This window comes from Euleptes europaea, chromosome 20 (assembly GCF_029931775.1).
Source record: "Euleptes europaea isolate rEulEur1 chromosome 20, rEulEur1.hap1, whole genome shotgun sequence".
Classification (NCBI taxonomy): domain Eukaryota; kingdom Metazoa; phylum Chordata; class Lepidosauria; order Squamata; family Sphaerodactylidae; genus Euleptes; species Euleptes europaea.
In genome coordinates, this window is record NC_079331.1 from 3,058,539 (window position 1) to 3,075,169 (window position 16,631).

General features: G+C 46.4%; 1 protein-coding gene and 1 non-coding gene across 2 annotated transcripts in view; both read left to right on the forward strand.

Moving 5' to 3' along the window:
• THSD4 (thrombospondin type 1 domain containing 4) overlaps positions 1-16,631 on the forward strand; it is a 235,768-nt gene that overhangs the window by 89,719 nt on the left and 129,418 nt on the right. The gene's annotated exons all lie outside the window — the stretch shown is intronic.
• Positions 4,835-4,906, forward strand: TRNAA-GGC (transfer RNA alanine (anticodon GGC)). The gene has a single exon. It is a non-coding gene; the product is annotated as a tRNA-Ala (tRNA).

The following is a 16,631-nucleotide window of genomic DNA, read 5'->3' on the forward strand; positions in this document are numbered from 1 at the left end:
GCAGCAATTTCTGCAAAAATATATTTTTTTCACCCACCGCGATCACAGGAAGCTTCCAGATTTGCTCAAGAGTAATTTTTGCTGCGTTCGGGGGGGTGGGAGGAGGGGACTCATGAATCAAAGCTGTTGGATATGTTCTTACTTGTTCAAGGAAGTCCAGAAAAGTAACTATGCTGAACGTCTCTTGCCTTGAAACCCCCAAGAGATCACCATAAGTCGGATGCAATTTGACAGAACTTCCACCAACAACTATGCTGTTTTGCAGCAGATGCGAATGTTACTTGTTGATTGTAGCAGACTGTGTCTTCCAGTGGAAACCAGGAAGACTCGGAGAACAGAAAAAGAATTGCAAAGGAAAAGAATCATATATATGAATCTGTAAAAATTTTTTTTTAAAAAAAGCTTGTCTTCTTTGAACGAATGCCATGAAGCGCTTCCCTGCACAGAGGTCATCTGGACGTTTGCAGTGGGACCCGTCTGCATCAATGTGCGATTCGTTTGGATCTGGTTCAAATCACTTTTATCATCTCGGTAACAGCAGAAGTGCATGGAAGCAATTTAGCCAAGCCGGGGAGGAAAACATATATTTTGCGAAAGAAAACCGTTTGGAGTGGAAAGGAAGCAGGAAGGTTTAAGTTGCAGTCTTCTTTCTAAAACAGATACTCGAAGCAATGCTTCTAATTTATCTTCCCCCCCCCCCCTTAGAGAAAACTATTTAAGAAGTATGCCAGGTCTGTGGAAAATGATCACCTCAGCAGAAGTTTCATTTATTCTGTGCAGTTTCCCCTCCGCCAGATGGATTCTTCTGTCACAATTTGATTTATTTGAATTCTCTTGGCTTGGAATTATCTCCCTGTCCTCCGTTTGGGTAATTGTGGTGGAACAAATACATACTTAGTACCAGATCAGCATATTAGGGGTTTTTGAACCATTCTCTGAAATAATAATCAAGGGTAATGCCTTCCTCTGATTTTGAATTTTAATCTCTATAAATAATCGGATGGTCTGTAGTTTGAAGTTAGCTGCGATACACAGATGCCAATCCACTTTTGCAGTTAAATATCTTGAACATGCAGTGTTGCCGTTTTTGGAAGAGGAAATGTGAACTGGGGAAGAGGGAAATCTTCTCTATTAATAATGTAATAATTGATAATTAGATGTACACGAAACTGAATTGTCCCTAGAAGCTAAAATGACTAAACTGGGGCTATCGTATTTTGGTCACATTATGAGAAGACAAGAATCACTGGAAAAGACAGTCATGCTAGGTAAAGTTGAGGGCAGCAGGAAAAGAGGAAGACCCAACAAGAGATGAATGGACAATAAAGGAAGCCACAGCCCTCAGTTTGCAAGATCTGAGCAAGGCTGTTAAGGAGAGGATGTTTTGGAGGACATTGATTCATAGGGTCGCCATGAATTGGAAGTGACTTGACAACTCTTAACACACACACACACACACACACACACCCTGAATGGCAGTAATAAAATGAAACAATTCAAATTCAGTATTGTAGATACTATTTAGACATTGAAGGGCTGTCATGTAGAGGAGGGTGCCGAGTTGTTTTCTGTTGCCCCAGAAGGTCAGACCAGAACCAACAGGTTGAAATTAAATCAAAAGTGTTTCCATCTAGACATTAGGAAGAATTTTCTAACAGTTCAGTAGCACCATAGAGACCAAGAAGAGTTTCGTGGTATGAGCTTTCGAGAGTCAACGCTCCCTTCATGAGATTCAAATTGGAAAGGACTTCCTCGGTGGTCTCCCATCCAAATACTAACCAGGACCGATCTTTCTTAGTCTCTGAGATCTGACCGGATCAGACAAGTCTGGACCACTTAGGTCGAGGCAAGAGATGAGCAGAGGTGGTTTGCCATCGCCCACCTCTGCTAACAACCCAGGACTTCCTTGGTGGTCTCCCATCCAAATACTAACCAGGGCTGACCCTACTTAGCTTCTGAGATCTAACATGATCAGGCTAGCTTAGGCCATCCTGATCAGGGCACTACAGGACTGTTGTGGTGAAAAAACTGAGCATACGTGGATTTCGGTGGATGGCATCGGCTTTCCCCATCTTTGCCGCCGAAAGGGTTAACAAAAATTACTGTCTCGGTCCTTCGCTGCAAGAAAAACCTGGCATCCCAAAGATGATATAAACTGGTTTCCTTTGCCAGTTGTGTGGGTCTGTGTGCTCAGTAAGCCCCACACCCCAAAAAGGCATCCATGGGGCTGTTAACTGTGACCTTTGCCCATAAATCCACTTGGAAGGTTTGGACGTCTTTAGGGTCGGGCTCATTAAAAAGGTGGCTGGCTCTACTCTGAGATCATAAACGGCAAAAAAAAGGGTAATGAAAAACAGAGTTGTTCCCCCCTAGCTTGCATGCGTTGAGCTGCTGCAGAAAATGCTTTCCATTTTTGTTTTTACATTCGTAATTTTCCTGATCTGCTTAATTTATGCGTTTGTTTGAAATTCTGCTTTTCCGCCTTTCCTACATCGAGGGCCCCAAAACAATAATACATTGTCTAGCATAAATCCGAAACAGAGGAACAGATAGGAATCAAAGTAAACCATCGAAGGAGCAACTTGAAAATGTCTCCAGTTTTGCTGGTTTGCAATAATAAGCAGGACCAAAGTTTTAAAAATTCCACTCGCAGCGTAACTGCTCATGAGTTTATTATGCCCGAAAGTTATCTCCTGCCTTCCCGTTCTAGGGAATGTACAACATGGGGAACCTGGGCTTGTCAACTCCAGGTTGGGAAATCCCCGGAGATCTGGGGGTGGAGCCTGGGGAGGGACCTCAGCAGGGTATAATACCATCGAGTTCATCCTCCGAAGCAGCCATTTTCTCCAGGGAGACAGATCGCTGTTCGTCCGTCAATCGGTTGTAATTCTGGGAGATCTCTGAGCCCCACTTGAAGGTTGCCTAACCCCCATATAGATATTCATACAAAAGCATCAGCCAATGAATCAAGGAGGTTTTAAAGAAGGTTTTTAAGAAGAGGCTAGATGGCCATCTGCCAGCAATGCTGAATCTATGACCTTAGGCAGATCATGAGAGGGAGCGCATCTGGGCCATTTTCTGGGCATGGAGTGGGGGTCACTGGGTGTGTGTGGGGGAGGTAGTTGTGAATTTCTGGCATTGTACAGGGTGGGTGGACTAGATTACCTTGGTGGTCCCTTCCAACTCTGTCATTGTATAATTCTAAGTTTTTTTTTAAAATCCAGAATCCTACGCCTTTAAAAGCCTTTTAAGGAACCTGAACAGTTGAAAACAGCAATACAAGGCTGTTAGGCGGCAGAAGTCAAAGTAAAATAACTGAAACGGGATGGTGGATCGACATTTAAAAGGCACTCCAGAATAAACAACTTCCTCCACAAGGCTCCAAGTAATGGTGACAACCATTATCACCAGGGTGGAAGGTGTTCTACCACCAGAGAAGGCACTTTCTCAGTGGCTGGATTCACACATCGTTGGATATTGCGTCACCATTATGCTTGAGCATACTGGAGTGTCATGTCCACACAGGAAAATTTTGGTGGCGAAGGGCCGTCAAGTCAGTCGGCTGATGGCAACCCTGGAAGGTTTTCAAGGCAAAGAGGCATTCAGAGGTGGTTGGCCGTTGCCTGCCTCTGCACAGCAACCCTGGACTTCCTTTGTGGTCTCCCATCCAACAGGGCTGACCCTGCTTAGCTTCCGAGATCTGATGAGGGAAGGTCTTATAGAATCATGGAATCATAGAGTTGGAAGAGACCACCAGGGTCATCTAGTCCAACTCCCTGCACAATGCAGGAAATTCACAACTACCCCCCACACACCCAGTGACCCCCACTTCATGCCCAGAAGGTGGCCAAGATGCCCTCCCTTCTCACGATTTGCCTAAGGTCATAGAATCAGCATTGCTGACAGATGGCCATCTAGCCTCTGCTTAAAAACCTCCAGGGAAGGAGCGCTCACCACCTCCCGAGGAAGCCTGTTCCACAGAGGAACCCGCTCTGACTGTCAGAAAATTCTTCCTAATGTGTAGACAGAAACTCTTTTGATTTAAGAGCCAACAAGTCACTCCCAATTCATGGCTACCCTATGAATCAATGTCCTCCAAAACATCCTCAAGTACTTGAAGAGGGTTATCCCCCTCTCAGTCTTCTCCTCTTCAGGCTAAAGTGAGTACAATCAGATGATGATCCTAAATGTTAAAAAGATGCTTGCGTTTTTAGTTTTTGAATGTCAGCATCGTGCCGAAAGGTAATATTTTCGGTCACTGGAGGGAGGGAGACGTTTGCTTGCAGGCCCTTTCGGTCCCTGGCAGATTTCGAAACCGCGAGATCAGGAAAGTTCGTTTCTTGCAGTGAAAGTTGGGAAGGATTCCAGGGTGATTGTTCCCTGCTGCAGAAACGCAAACGATCAAATTCTTCTGCAGGGTCTGCTTTTCCTTGAGGGGGGAGAGGGAAAGCTCGATGACATACCAGTTTATTTCTCGAACCCTTCTTTGGCAAGCGTCGCTGCAGGAAGCAAGAATCTGTCGTGGTTTCCAGCTTGCTGCAGACGGTTTAATGGGAAGCCCTTAAGGCATAATCTTGGGGCCCTTTTTAATTCAGGGCGGGGGCTAGATTAAGTGTTCTGGCAGCCGAAGCAGCCATTTCTTTTGGCAGCGCAAAGGAACGGGATATATAGCGATGGTCTCTCCGTTCCAATGCGGGGAATAGCAACAATTAAGAGGAAAAAATGTAAAGGAGCTTGATATACGGAAATGTGGATTGTAAGGTCTGCCTGGACCTCCGGGTTGTCCCACTCCCAAAGGCACCTCCCCCCTCCCTTGGGAATTCTCTTGGGGGGGGGAGGTGTGGCTCAGTGGTAGAGCATCTGCTTGGCATGCAAAAGGTCCCAGGTTCAATCCCTGGCATCTCCAGTTAAAGGGACTAGGCAAGTGGGTGATGTGAAAGACCCCTGCCTGAGACCCTGGAGAGCCGCTGCCGGTCTGAGTAGACAATACTGACTTTGATGGACCAAGGGGGGGTCTGATTCAATACAAGGCAGCTCCATGTGTTCATATGTTCCATGTGAGTACGAGCAGATTGGAAACTCAGCAGCCATACAACTGCGAAACTCCCATTCATTTCAATGGAGGTTGTGTAAGAACACTTCAAGGCGGACTGGCCTATACAACCCTAGCTGGTATTGTTGTGTGGCAAGGGGGGAGGTAATACCCCCCCAGTTCTGTTTTCCTGACCCAAAACATGAGTCGTACCCCGGTTTTACATGAGCCGTACCCTGGTTTAACCAGTATGTTGTCTGAGCGCATAGTGCCACCGGAAAGCGCATTTGCTTTGACTAGCATCCCATTTAAATCAAAGTCTAAATAGGGAAGGGGCCGTGGCTCAGTGGTAGAGCCTCTGCTTGGTATGCAGAAGGTCCCAGGTTCAATCCCCGGCATCTCCAGTTAAAGGGACTAGGCAAGCAGGTGATGTGAAAGACCTCATCCTGAGACCCTGGAGAGCCGCTGCCGGTCTGAGTAGACAATACTGACTTTGATGTGACTTTGAAGCTCAAAAGCTCCAGAGACACCTTCCACGCCCCATTTCTTTTGCCTGCCTTATCGAAAGAGCTAAAAGCCTCAAGCCTTCGCCTTGCCCAACGAAGAGGGTCTGGGATTCTTCACATCCTGAAATATTCTTAGCAACTCCGGGCATGTTATCCAGCAAGCTGCATTCAGCCCTTCTGCTAGTGGACGTTCTGCGGAACAACAGCCTGTAATTCAGGAGGGGGCCGGCTGGAGCTGTTGAAAGGTTTTGGTGTATGTGTGCGCGCACGGTATGTTTTTAAGGACTCGGGCCAATGCGGAATGGTTACAATGGAGAGTGGATAATGGATAACAGTGGCTTTGGGGAAATCTGCTCTTTGGCGAAAAGAGGAACAATTTATGGCTCACAGCTTGTGGGCGCGTTCAAATTGCAAGAGAATTTTGCTCAGGTCTCTCCACCTTTCTTTCCCCCCTACTGGGGAGCCCTACTGGATCAGACCAGCTAGGGTTGCCAACCTCCAGGTAATAGCAGATCTCCTGCTATTACTGTAATGCCTGAAATCATTATATGCTATGGGAAATGTATTGGAAATGTATTCTTTGATTTGAAATATATTATTTGTACTCAATAAAGTATATCTGCACTCACGGACATGCCACACTCAGCATATTAGAGGTGGCTTCTATAAGTTACACCAAGCACTTGCATATGTTACAGGCCTCAAGTATAAGAGGCCCACTGTTGCTCCTTAGTTAGAAGCTAATTAAAGAATTCATAGATGGTCTTAGTATGCTTGCATAAGCTGGTTTTCCAGAGATACGAACCAGCTAGAGATCTCGAGCCTTGGCAGGCACCAAGGTCCAAGATAAGGAGACCCATGATTTAGGATCAAACAGAGAAGCACCTGACACTGGTGGGTCTTCTCTGCTCATTAGAGAGCATTAGATCACCACTTTTTCTGCAACACTTCTGATTCTCTAATAGGATATGCTAATCCTGGGGTCCCTAGTATTGGGTATTTGGGTCTCTACGTTATGTATTGCGTCTTTGTACCACCCATTACCAAAGATTATATCCGTACTTGCAATCCTTTGAGGTTTGTGTGATTTGTCCTGCGCCTTGGGGCAATTTTCACCAGGCTGTGTATTGGCCAATAAACAACTGCTTTGAAATCTTCAACCTCCTGCTGTTTTATTGTCATTGGGATTGATACAATATAACAGGCATTTCATTACAACTGATCTCCAGCCGATAGAGATCAGTTCACCTGGAGAAAATGGCTGCTTTGGCAATCGGACTCTATGGCAATGAAGTCCCTCCCCTCCCCAAACCCCGCCCTCCTCAGGCTCCACCCCAAAAACCTCCCGTTGGAGGCAAAGAGGGACCTGGCAACCCTACCAAAGGCCCATCCAGTCCAGAATTGGACTCCCCATTCTCTGCTTCGAAAACACACACATTTAATTCTGCAGTCGCACAACATGCAAGAGTTTTCCACTTCACACTTTCCACGCTAGCTGAACGTCATGCCTCGGGGGCTGTTGATTTCACCGCAGCACCTTTGGAGACATATTTCAAAAGCAAAAGAATAAAGGGGAATCTCTGATAAAGCACTACTCAGCGACGTTTGGCGTGGCTCCAGAACTTGGGTTTGCGCAGAGGGTTTGTGTGGAGCCGAAAATCAAAGGCTACCTGCCTCCTTCAAAGGAGGGTGGCGTAGCCTGAACCAAGCCTGGATGACCAGATAGGCACTCAGTGGAAAGGAAATGCTCAGTAGCATTGAAGTGTTTGCTGGAGGAATGAGAAATTATTCATTGACTGACCTCCATCTCACTGAAGCACTGTAGCTGCCTTCTGTTGAATCAGCTCATTAGTCCATCAAGGTCAGTCTTGTCTACTCTGGCAGCAGCTCTCCAGGGTCTTAGAATGAGGACTTTCACATCACCTGCTACCTGATCCTTTAACTGGGAGATGCTGGGGATTGAAACGGGGTCCTGCTGCCTACCAAGCAGAGGCTCTACCACTGAATCAGGGTCCCAGATCAAGGCCTTTCATGTCACCTGCTACCTGAACCTTTCAACTGGTGATGAACTTGGGACCTTCCGCATGCAAAGCAAGAGGCTCTCCTACTGAGCCCCGGCCCTTCCTCACGTATCGCAATCCCGCTTGTATATCATTTTCACATGATTCATGAGTGCTAGGGCTGCCAACCTCCAGGTGGTGGCTGGAGATCTCCTGCTATTACAACTGATCTCCAGCCGACAGAGGTCAGTTCCCCTGGAGAAAATGGCCGCTTTGGCCATTGGACTCTATGGCATTGAAGTCCCTCCCCTCTCCAAACCCTGACCTCTTCAGGCTGGCAACCCTAATGATTGCCCAAGATCAGAAAGCTTCCTGCGGCCAGGAAGGGCAACATGTGAAGTGTTGGGGAGGGGCCATGGCTCAGTGGTAGAGCATCTGCTTGGCATGCAGAAGGTCCCAGGTTCAATCCCCAGGATCTCCAGTTAAAGGGACCAGGCAAGTAGGTGGTGTGAAAGACCTCTACCTGAGACCCTAGAGAGCCACTGCTGGTCTGAGTAGACAATACTGACTTTGATGGACCAAGGGTCTGATTCAGTACAAGGCAGCTTCATGGGTTCATGGGTTTGCTTTGTCCTGGGTATGGTGGCTGCCCTATACTTTCAAATCCAGTCCCTGGTTTTGGTTATCTCATTAGAACCAGAAGTATTTCTTAAAAGACCTTAAAGGTCAGAGTGATTAAGGACTTTAAAGATCGGCCAAGCCAAGGGGAGGGGGGAACCCTCCGTTAATTGTGTGGGAACAGTGAGCTGGAAAATGCTAAAACTTCCTAACGATTCCATTGTAAGGTTAATATCTCCCAGCATGCCTGAGGGGAGCTTTGACTGGGGAGCTAAAGGCCATTGCTGAGCAATTATATGTGGGCCATTTAACTTTTATTAATGACCTTTCAGCAACTTGGTTGCTTACATGTTGCCTTGCCTGGGGCAGTAAAGATAGATTTGGGAGCTCACGCCTATTATCTTAGGTGCTGTGGAACACAGGCGGAATTATGCTGCTGCCATCATCTTGCTTGTGGGCTTCCTAGAGACACCTGGTTGGCCCCTGTGTGAACAGACTGCTGGACTTGATGGGCCTTGGTCTGATCTAGCAGGGCTTTTCTTTATGTTCTTATACCTATTCTCTCCAGTATCAGTGTATGTTGTGTGTTACGTGCCGTCAAGTCGCTTCCGACTCCTGGCGACCCTATGAATCAATGCCCTCCAAAACGTCCTATCTTTGACAGCCTTGCTCAGATCTTGCAAATTGAGGGCTTCCTTTACCGAGTCAACCCATCTCTTGTTGGGTTTTCCTCTTTTCCTGCTACCTTCAACTTTTCCGAGCATGATTGTCTTTTCCAGTGACTCTTGTCTTCTCATAATGTGACCAAAATACGATAGCCTCGGTTTAGTCATTTTAGCTTGTAGGGTCAATTCAGGCTTGATTTGATCTAGAACCCACTGATTTGTTTTTTTGGCAGTCCAGGGTATCCGTAACACTCTCCCCCAACACCCCATTTCAAAGGAATATACTTTCTTCCTATCAGCTTTCTTCAATGTCCAGCTTTCACACCCATACGTAGTAATAGGGAATACAGTGGCATGAATTAATACGATGGCATGCCTATTATATCAGGTGCTGTGGAACACAGGTAGGACAATGCTGCTGCAGTCTATTCCGGAAGAATGGGGTTCACCTGTCGGAATGGGGGATGGATTTATGGTTGTCTAGTATCCGTTATGGGCTATCGTCTTGTTTGTGGGCTTCCTAGAGGCACCTGGTTGGCCACTGTGTGAACAGACTGCTGGACTTGGTGGGCCTCGGTCTGATCCAGCAGGGCTTTCCTTATGTTCTTATTTCACATACTTTAAAAAAAAAAACTTTTCAGCGTATTGCTTCTTATCTATGCATCCCTTTAACTAGCCAATAGTAATTTAATGCATTTTTTCCCCTCATTTGAAAAGCTTTCAACTGGTTTATTTTAGTGAGCGTAATAGGTTTTGGGTTTTTTGTTTGTTTGTTTCAAATTATCCAAATGAGAGTGTAATCCTTCTTGGGCAGGAGCAGAACTTTTTAAAGCGGCTTTGCAAATAATAAATATTACTGTTAAGTATTGTTGTTAACATTCCACCTGCTAATAGCACCCTCAAGCCTTTCATGTGTATTTCCATTGTCAGGCCGGCCGTCACACCCAATACAACATAATTGCGCCAAATCTTTCCAAGGCAATGGAGCCAAGCATTACACAAAAACTATGTTTGCTCTCTCTCTCTCTCTCTCTCTCTCTCTCTCTCTCTCTCTGTGTGTGTGTGTATGAAATAAAAACTTTTTTTATATCAGTCAACTGCTCGGCTTGTGTATTATCTAGGAAACAATATATTTCTTCAACAAGCTGAGAAGTGTTGAAAAGATGCACAGAAGGTAGCCTTTGTCCTTGAGTGTTATTATAGCCACTGGCTTTGAAGGGATTTAATGGATTCCCAGAGCTTTTGACGTATTACTATTTTCTTTCTTTCTTTCTTTCTTTCTTTCTTTCTCTCTTTCTCTCTTTCTCTCTTTCTCTCTTTCTCTCTTTCTCTCTCTCTTTCTTTCTTTCTTTCTTTCTTTCTTTCTTTCTTTCTTTCTTTCTTTCTTTCTTTCTTTCTTTCTTTCTTTCTTTCTTTTCTTTCTTTCTTTCTTTCTTTCTTTCTTTCTTTCTTTCTTTCTTTCTTTCTTTCTTTCTTTCTTTCTTTCTTTCTTGCCGGTTTGGTTATGATCTCTAGTTTTTATCCCCACTTGCAGCTGGAGAAGATTTGAAAGCTCTTTGTGTGAACATAAATATCCTTCTTGAATCATGGCTTGGAATGTTGTTTTCAGTTCTGCGAGTTGAAACTCGATGTCTCTCTTTTCTTCTTCTTCTTCCTTCCCCTTCTTCTACCCCCGCCCTCCCGATCCTGCTATTCTGTTATGTGGTATGATGCGATGGAGTTGCGTTCCAAAGGTATGTACGAAAAGCACATCGTTTGGTTAATCTGCCAATCTTTCAGCAAAGATTACAGACTGCAACTGAAGGTAAATTGAGGCCGTCTTGGCACGACTCATCGTACAGTGCTCGCCACCATCCTCTATCGCCGCTTCCTATTGGCGGATTTCTCGGCATTTGTTAAAAACAGACTGAAGAGCCAGCATTGCAATTTGAGATTAAAAGTTTGGATTTCACGCTTTTTGAAAGAGTTTATCCCAGGGGTTGGGCTGAAGTTTAGTGGAGTGATGGTGTTGGAAGAATGGAAGAATTTCAGGAGGGAAGAACGTTTTACGGGCCCTTGTGAGATGATGATGATGATGATGAAGAGTTGGTTTTTATATGCCGACTTTCTCTGCCACTTAAGGAAGAATCAAACTGGCTTACCATCACCTTCCCTTCCCCTCCCCACAACAGACGCCCTGTGAGGTAGGTGAGGCTGAGAGAGCTCTAAGAGAGCTGTGACTAGCCCAAGGTCACCCAGCTGGCTTCATGTGGAGGAGATGGGAGACCAACCCGGTTCTCCAGACTAGCCCTTGCCGCTCCTGTGGAGGAGTGGGGAACCAAACCCGGTTCTCCAGATCAGAGTCCACCGCTCCAGGCCCCTACGCTCCATGCAAGCTGTGTCTGAGGTTCATCTTTTGGCTAACGCGGTCCGCAAGAGCAGTGTGTTTTCCCTCTGAAGACCTGTTGAGATCGTGTAACAGGCTGGCCAAGATCTGGTCAAGATCTGTTCCACATGGTGCCTTTCCTGTGAGGAACGCTCAGGAGACCGGCAGAGGACTTCGGGGTCTGCGCTGCCTCAAAGCTTTTCCTTCCCATAAGGTAAATGACATAACAACTAAAGGGAGAGTAACACTTTTGGCTCAATAAAGGAAGCCACAGCCTTCAATTTGCAAGATCTGAGCAAGGCTGTCAAAGATAGGACATTTTGGAGGACTTTCATTCATAGGGTCGCCATGAGTCGGAAGTGACTTGACGGCACTTGACACACACACACCACACTTTTGGGGAATTCCAGGAGCGCCCCCCCATCTGTTTCGAACTCGCATCTCTGTGGAGCAGTGGCGACACCTCGTGGTCGCTTTCTGGCATGGCGGCTCTCGCTCATGCCTGACTTGTTTCTTTACCCCTCTACTCTCTTCGTTTCTGTTGGCTGACTGTTTGGGTGAGGGTTGCCAACGCTGGATTGGGAAATTCCTGGAGATTTGGTGGGGCAGAGCCTGGGGAAGGTGGGATTCGGGGAAGGGAAGGATCGCAGTGGGGTGTAATGCCATAGAGTCTACCCTCCCCTAGGAAGATGGGCTGCCGGTCGTGAGTGCCTTTCTTGAGCTCCATGCTTCGCTGATTAATGAATTATAGATAGATTGGTAAGTGGACTCTATGGCATTGAAGTCCCTCCCCTCTCCAAACCCCGCCCTCCTCAGACTCTGCCCCCAAAACCTCCCGCTGGTGGTGAAGAGGGACCTGGCCATCCTATATAATGCCATAGAGTCTGCCCTCCAAAGCAGCCATTTTCTCCTAGGACAGTTGCCAGCTCTTAGTTGGGAAATACCTGGAGATTTTGGGGGCTGAGCCTGGGGACGGTGGGATTTGTGGAGGGAAGGGACCTCATCAGGGTATAATGCCAAAGAATATGCTCTTCAGAGCAGCTGTTTTCTGGGGGGGAACTGATCCCTGTCATCTGGAGATCAGTTATAATTCTGGGACATCTCCACCCACCATCTGGAGGTTGGCAAGCCTATCTCCAGTGGAACTGATATATCTTGTTTGGAGACGAGTTGTAATTCTGAAGATGTTCTGGACCCACTTGGAGGTGAGCAACCCCAGTTCAGGTACCCAAAGAATGCCCTGAATGGCGCTGTGTGAATGTGGGGGGTGGGTTTGTGGTTCAGTGGTAGAGCATCTGCTTGGCATGCAAGAGGTCCCAGGTTCAATCGGCATCTCCAGTTAAAGGGACTAGGCAAGTAGGTGATGGGAAAGACCTCTGCCTGAGACCCTGCAGAGCCGCTGCCGGTCTGAGTAGACAAGACTGACTTTGATGGACCCAGGGTCTGATTCAGCATAAGGCAGCTTTATGTGTTCATGTGTCAATTTGGCTGTGCCCGTCAGTAAGCTCAGCTGAGCTAATTGGGGTGGACCGTTAGCTGGCCCATAACGTTCAGATGCTTTCTGAACATCTTTATAATATGGTTTTTATGACTCACTGTGATCAGAAACAGGCCACCAATGTTTGGAGACGTCTCCTTTTATTGTGCCTTTCGAATGGCATTATTAGCGTCTCTCCCAGGGCCTGCGTATAGTCAGAGCTGTGTGTTCTCATATTTTTTAAATATACATATTGGCAGCAACCCAGCTGTCCAAATATTTGCAAAAAAGTAAAAGCAGTGCATTTATAATTCTACGTTGTCTTTGGTTTTCATCCTCAATGTATGGAGAGGGGTGTTTTACGGATTGTTCCAGCTGCACAGAAGTGGAATTTGGAGCGGTGGAGTCTGATCTGGAGAACCGAGTTTGATTCCCCTGTCCTCCACGTGAGCGGCGGAGGCGAATCCGGTGAACTGGATTTATTTGCCCGCTTCTCTATATGAATCCAGCTAGGTGACCTTGAGCTAGTCACAGCTCTCTCAGCCCCATTTACCTCCCAGGGTGTCTATTGTGGGGAGGGGAAGGGAAGGTGACTGTAAGCCCGTTTGATTCTTCCTTAAGTGGTAGAGAAAGTTGGCATATAAAAACCAACTCTTCTTCTTCTTCCTCCTCCTCCTCTTCCTCTTCCTCCTCCTCTCATTCTTCTTCTTCTTCTTCTTCTTCTTCTTCTTCTTCTTCTTCTTCTTCTTCTTCTTCTTCTTCTTCTTCTTCTTCTTCCTGCTCTTTCCTCCTCCTTCTTCCACACACACATGAAAATGGTTATAATATAGGGTTGCCACATCTGGATTGGGAAATTCTTGGAGATTTGGGAATGGGGCCTGGGGAGGACAGAGTTTGTGGATTGAGGGGAGTTCAGGAGGGGGGTGATGCCATAGAGCCCACCCTCCAAATCCCAACGTAGGATTCCCCTCCACAATGATGAATCTATTTAAATAACCGAGGGAGAAGTTGGGTTGGCATTCCCAGAGCCGCCGCAGCCTTTCACGCCGTGCGTGCCAGATGTTTATTTCCGGAAGCGGTAATGCTGCCATGTTATTGTGCGCAGCCCCATGTTGTGTGAATTATCACGGCTTGTAAAAGGGGATCTTTCAAAGTTAGTTTCTCTCTCCCCCCCCCCCCCCAGTGCTAATTCAAGCAGGCAGAGGTGGTAAAGCTCAGTGTGGGAAGGCAAGTCCAACTTACCAAAGCAACCATCTGTATTTTCCTCGAAGGGGGCTAAATATAAAGTTCGAGGTTGCGCTTATCGGCAGCCATCGGGAAGGAAGGACGCTGATCCAGTGTTCTGGCGTTTGTATCAGAACATCAAAGTGGCCGCAGTTCGTTTTGTTAGGAAAATTCTTTTATCAGAGGATTATGGATCGTATGATCATGGCTGGTGAAAGTCAATTAAGGCACACACACACAGTCAATAGACAAAGTCCTTTGTCTTAGCAAAAAACAAAACTTTACTCACTATAAAATAGGGTAGGGTATACTTGAGGTTAAAACAAGAAATCCTTGCTACATCTCTAGTTCCCTAAACGTGTCAGAAAAGATCTGGCAGTTACTAAGCTTAAGCACATGGCATCTCTAAAATGTTGGACTAGGATAGGGTTGCCTGGTCCCTCTTTGCCACCGGCGGGAGGTATTTGGGGCGGAGCCTGAGGAAGGCAGGTTTGGGGAGGGGAGGGACTTCAATGCCCATCCAGTCCAATCCAATCGACCTTTATTGGCATACTTCTGGTTCTAATGAGATAACCCAAACCAGGGACTGGATTTGAAAGTATAGAGCAGACGCTGTACCTTGGGCAAAGCAAACGCTTCGCATGTCGCCCTTACGATGTAAGCCGCTTTGGGTCCCCATTAGAAAGAAAGGTGGGATATCAATAAAGGGAATAAAAATAAATAAATTTCAGTGCACTGCAACTGGATTTTACTGGGGGAAACAGCAAAACGCAGTTGCAAACGGTCGCTCAAGTTCATTGGAAGTGGATTGAAAGTGCATTATTCAGTGTTCATGAAAGCGCACGCTAGTCGCTGTGGCTAATAGCCACTGATGGATGTATCCTCTGCGAATCTGTCTGATGGTCGTTGCCAAAGAATGCGGCAAATTCCACAAGCCGATCCCTCTTCGATCGAAGAAACATTTCCTTTTGTCTGTTTGTCAACTTCTCGAGGGCCTGTAAGTCCTAGTATTATGGGAGAGGGAGTAAAAATTCTCGCCACGTCCTTCACCCTATGCATAATTCTACAAACCCTGATCATATCGCCACTCCTTTAGTTTTCTAAACCAAAAACAATCCCCAAATCCTTAGCCTTTCCTCATAAGAAAGGCGTTCCAACCACTTGATCATTTTTGGATGCTTTTTCCTGCATTGATAGGCCTCAACTTCCAGATAGTTGAATAATTAAAGGATTCTTTGCACCCTTTGATCAACTGTTGTTTTTTTTAAAATTGGTTCGCTGGCAGGAACATCAAGCTTAAGAGTCTTGACAACTTACTGCCAATCAGATAATGATGGAAAACAGCGCCAATAAATTTGCTTATAAGAAAATAGCTTTAGGTTAGCTTGGGAGATGGGATGCAAATTAGAAGAAGAGTTGGTTTTTATATGCCAACTTTCTCTACCACTTAAGGGAGACTCAAACCGCCTTACAATCGCCTTCCCTTCCCCTCCCCACAACAGACACCCTGTGAGGGAGGTGGGGCTGAGAGAGCTGTAAGAGAGCTGTGACTAGCCCAAGGTCACCCATCTGGCTTCGTGTGAAGGAGTGGGGAAACCAATCCAGTTCACCAGATTAGCCTCTGCCACTCATGTGGAGGAGCGGGGAATCAAACCCAGGTCTCCAGATCAGAGTCCACTACTCCAAACCACCGCTCTTAACCACTACACCACGCTTGTGAGAGGGAGGGCAGGAAGAGATGAGCCAGTGCTCGGCTCTTGTGGCCCTTTCCAGGGTAACACAGATCACAACTTTGGGGTCAGGAAGGAATGTCCCTCTTGGCCAGATTGGCCCGGGGATTAGGGTTGCCAACCTCCAGGTGGTGGTATATAACACAACACAATAGAAATGTCCATAGAGGCCACCGACGATGGGGTTCCGGCATTTTATCCCATTTCACATCCGCTTCTTGGGTCGTGGCGATCTTATGTTGATTGTTCTGACTGGAACTTTTGTTCCGTTCGTACAGCTTATGACTTCCTGCTTCTAATGGATGACTGGATCGCCACGACCCAAGAAGCAGACACGAAATGAGATAAAATACCGGAACCCCATCGTCGGTGGCCTCTATGGACATTTCTATTGTGTTGTGTTATATACCACAAATATTGAAAAGCCACTTTATTGTGAAAAAATTGTAAATTGTGATACTCTTTAATAATTGTACAGTGGCAAGGTGCTCCCTTGCTAGCTGGCTACACACTGAATTTTACAAGTGTCAAGGACCTAGACAAAGGTTGCATTACTCTGAAACAGGCTTAACAGCTTTTTTTATGCCATCAGTGCTCAGTTTTTTTGATTTCACAGTCTTCTTTGGGGCACTAGTTATTTCTGTTTGACTACCAAACCTCCAGGTGGTGGCAGGAGATCTCCTGCTATTACAACTTATCTCCAGCCAATAGAGGTCAGTTCACCTGGAGAAAGTGGCCGTTTTGGCAATTGGACTCTATGGCATTGAAGTCCTTCCCCCTCCCCAAGCCCCTCTCCGCCCCAAAAACCTCCTGCTGGTGGCGAAGAGGGACCTGGCAACCCTACCAGGGATCCTGGAGGTTATTTGCCTTCCTCTGGTCATAGAGCAGGGAACACTGGTGGTGGGTGAGTAACTGTGAATTTCCTGCATTGTGCAGGAGGTTGGACTCGATGACCCTTGAGGTACCTTCAAGCTCTATGTTTCTATGTTTTCCAGTTATATTTCCAAAGAAAGC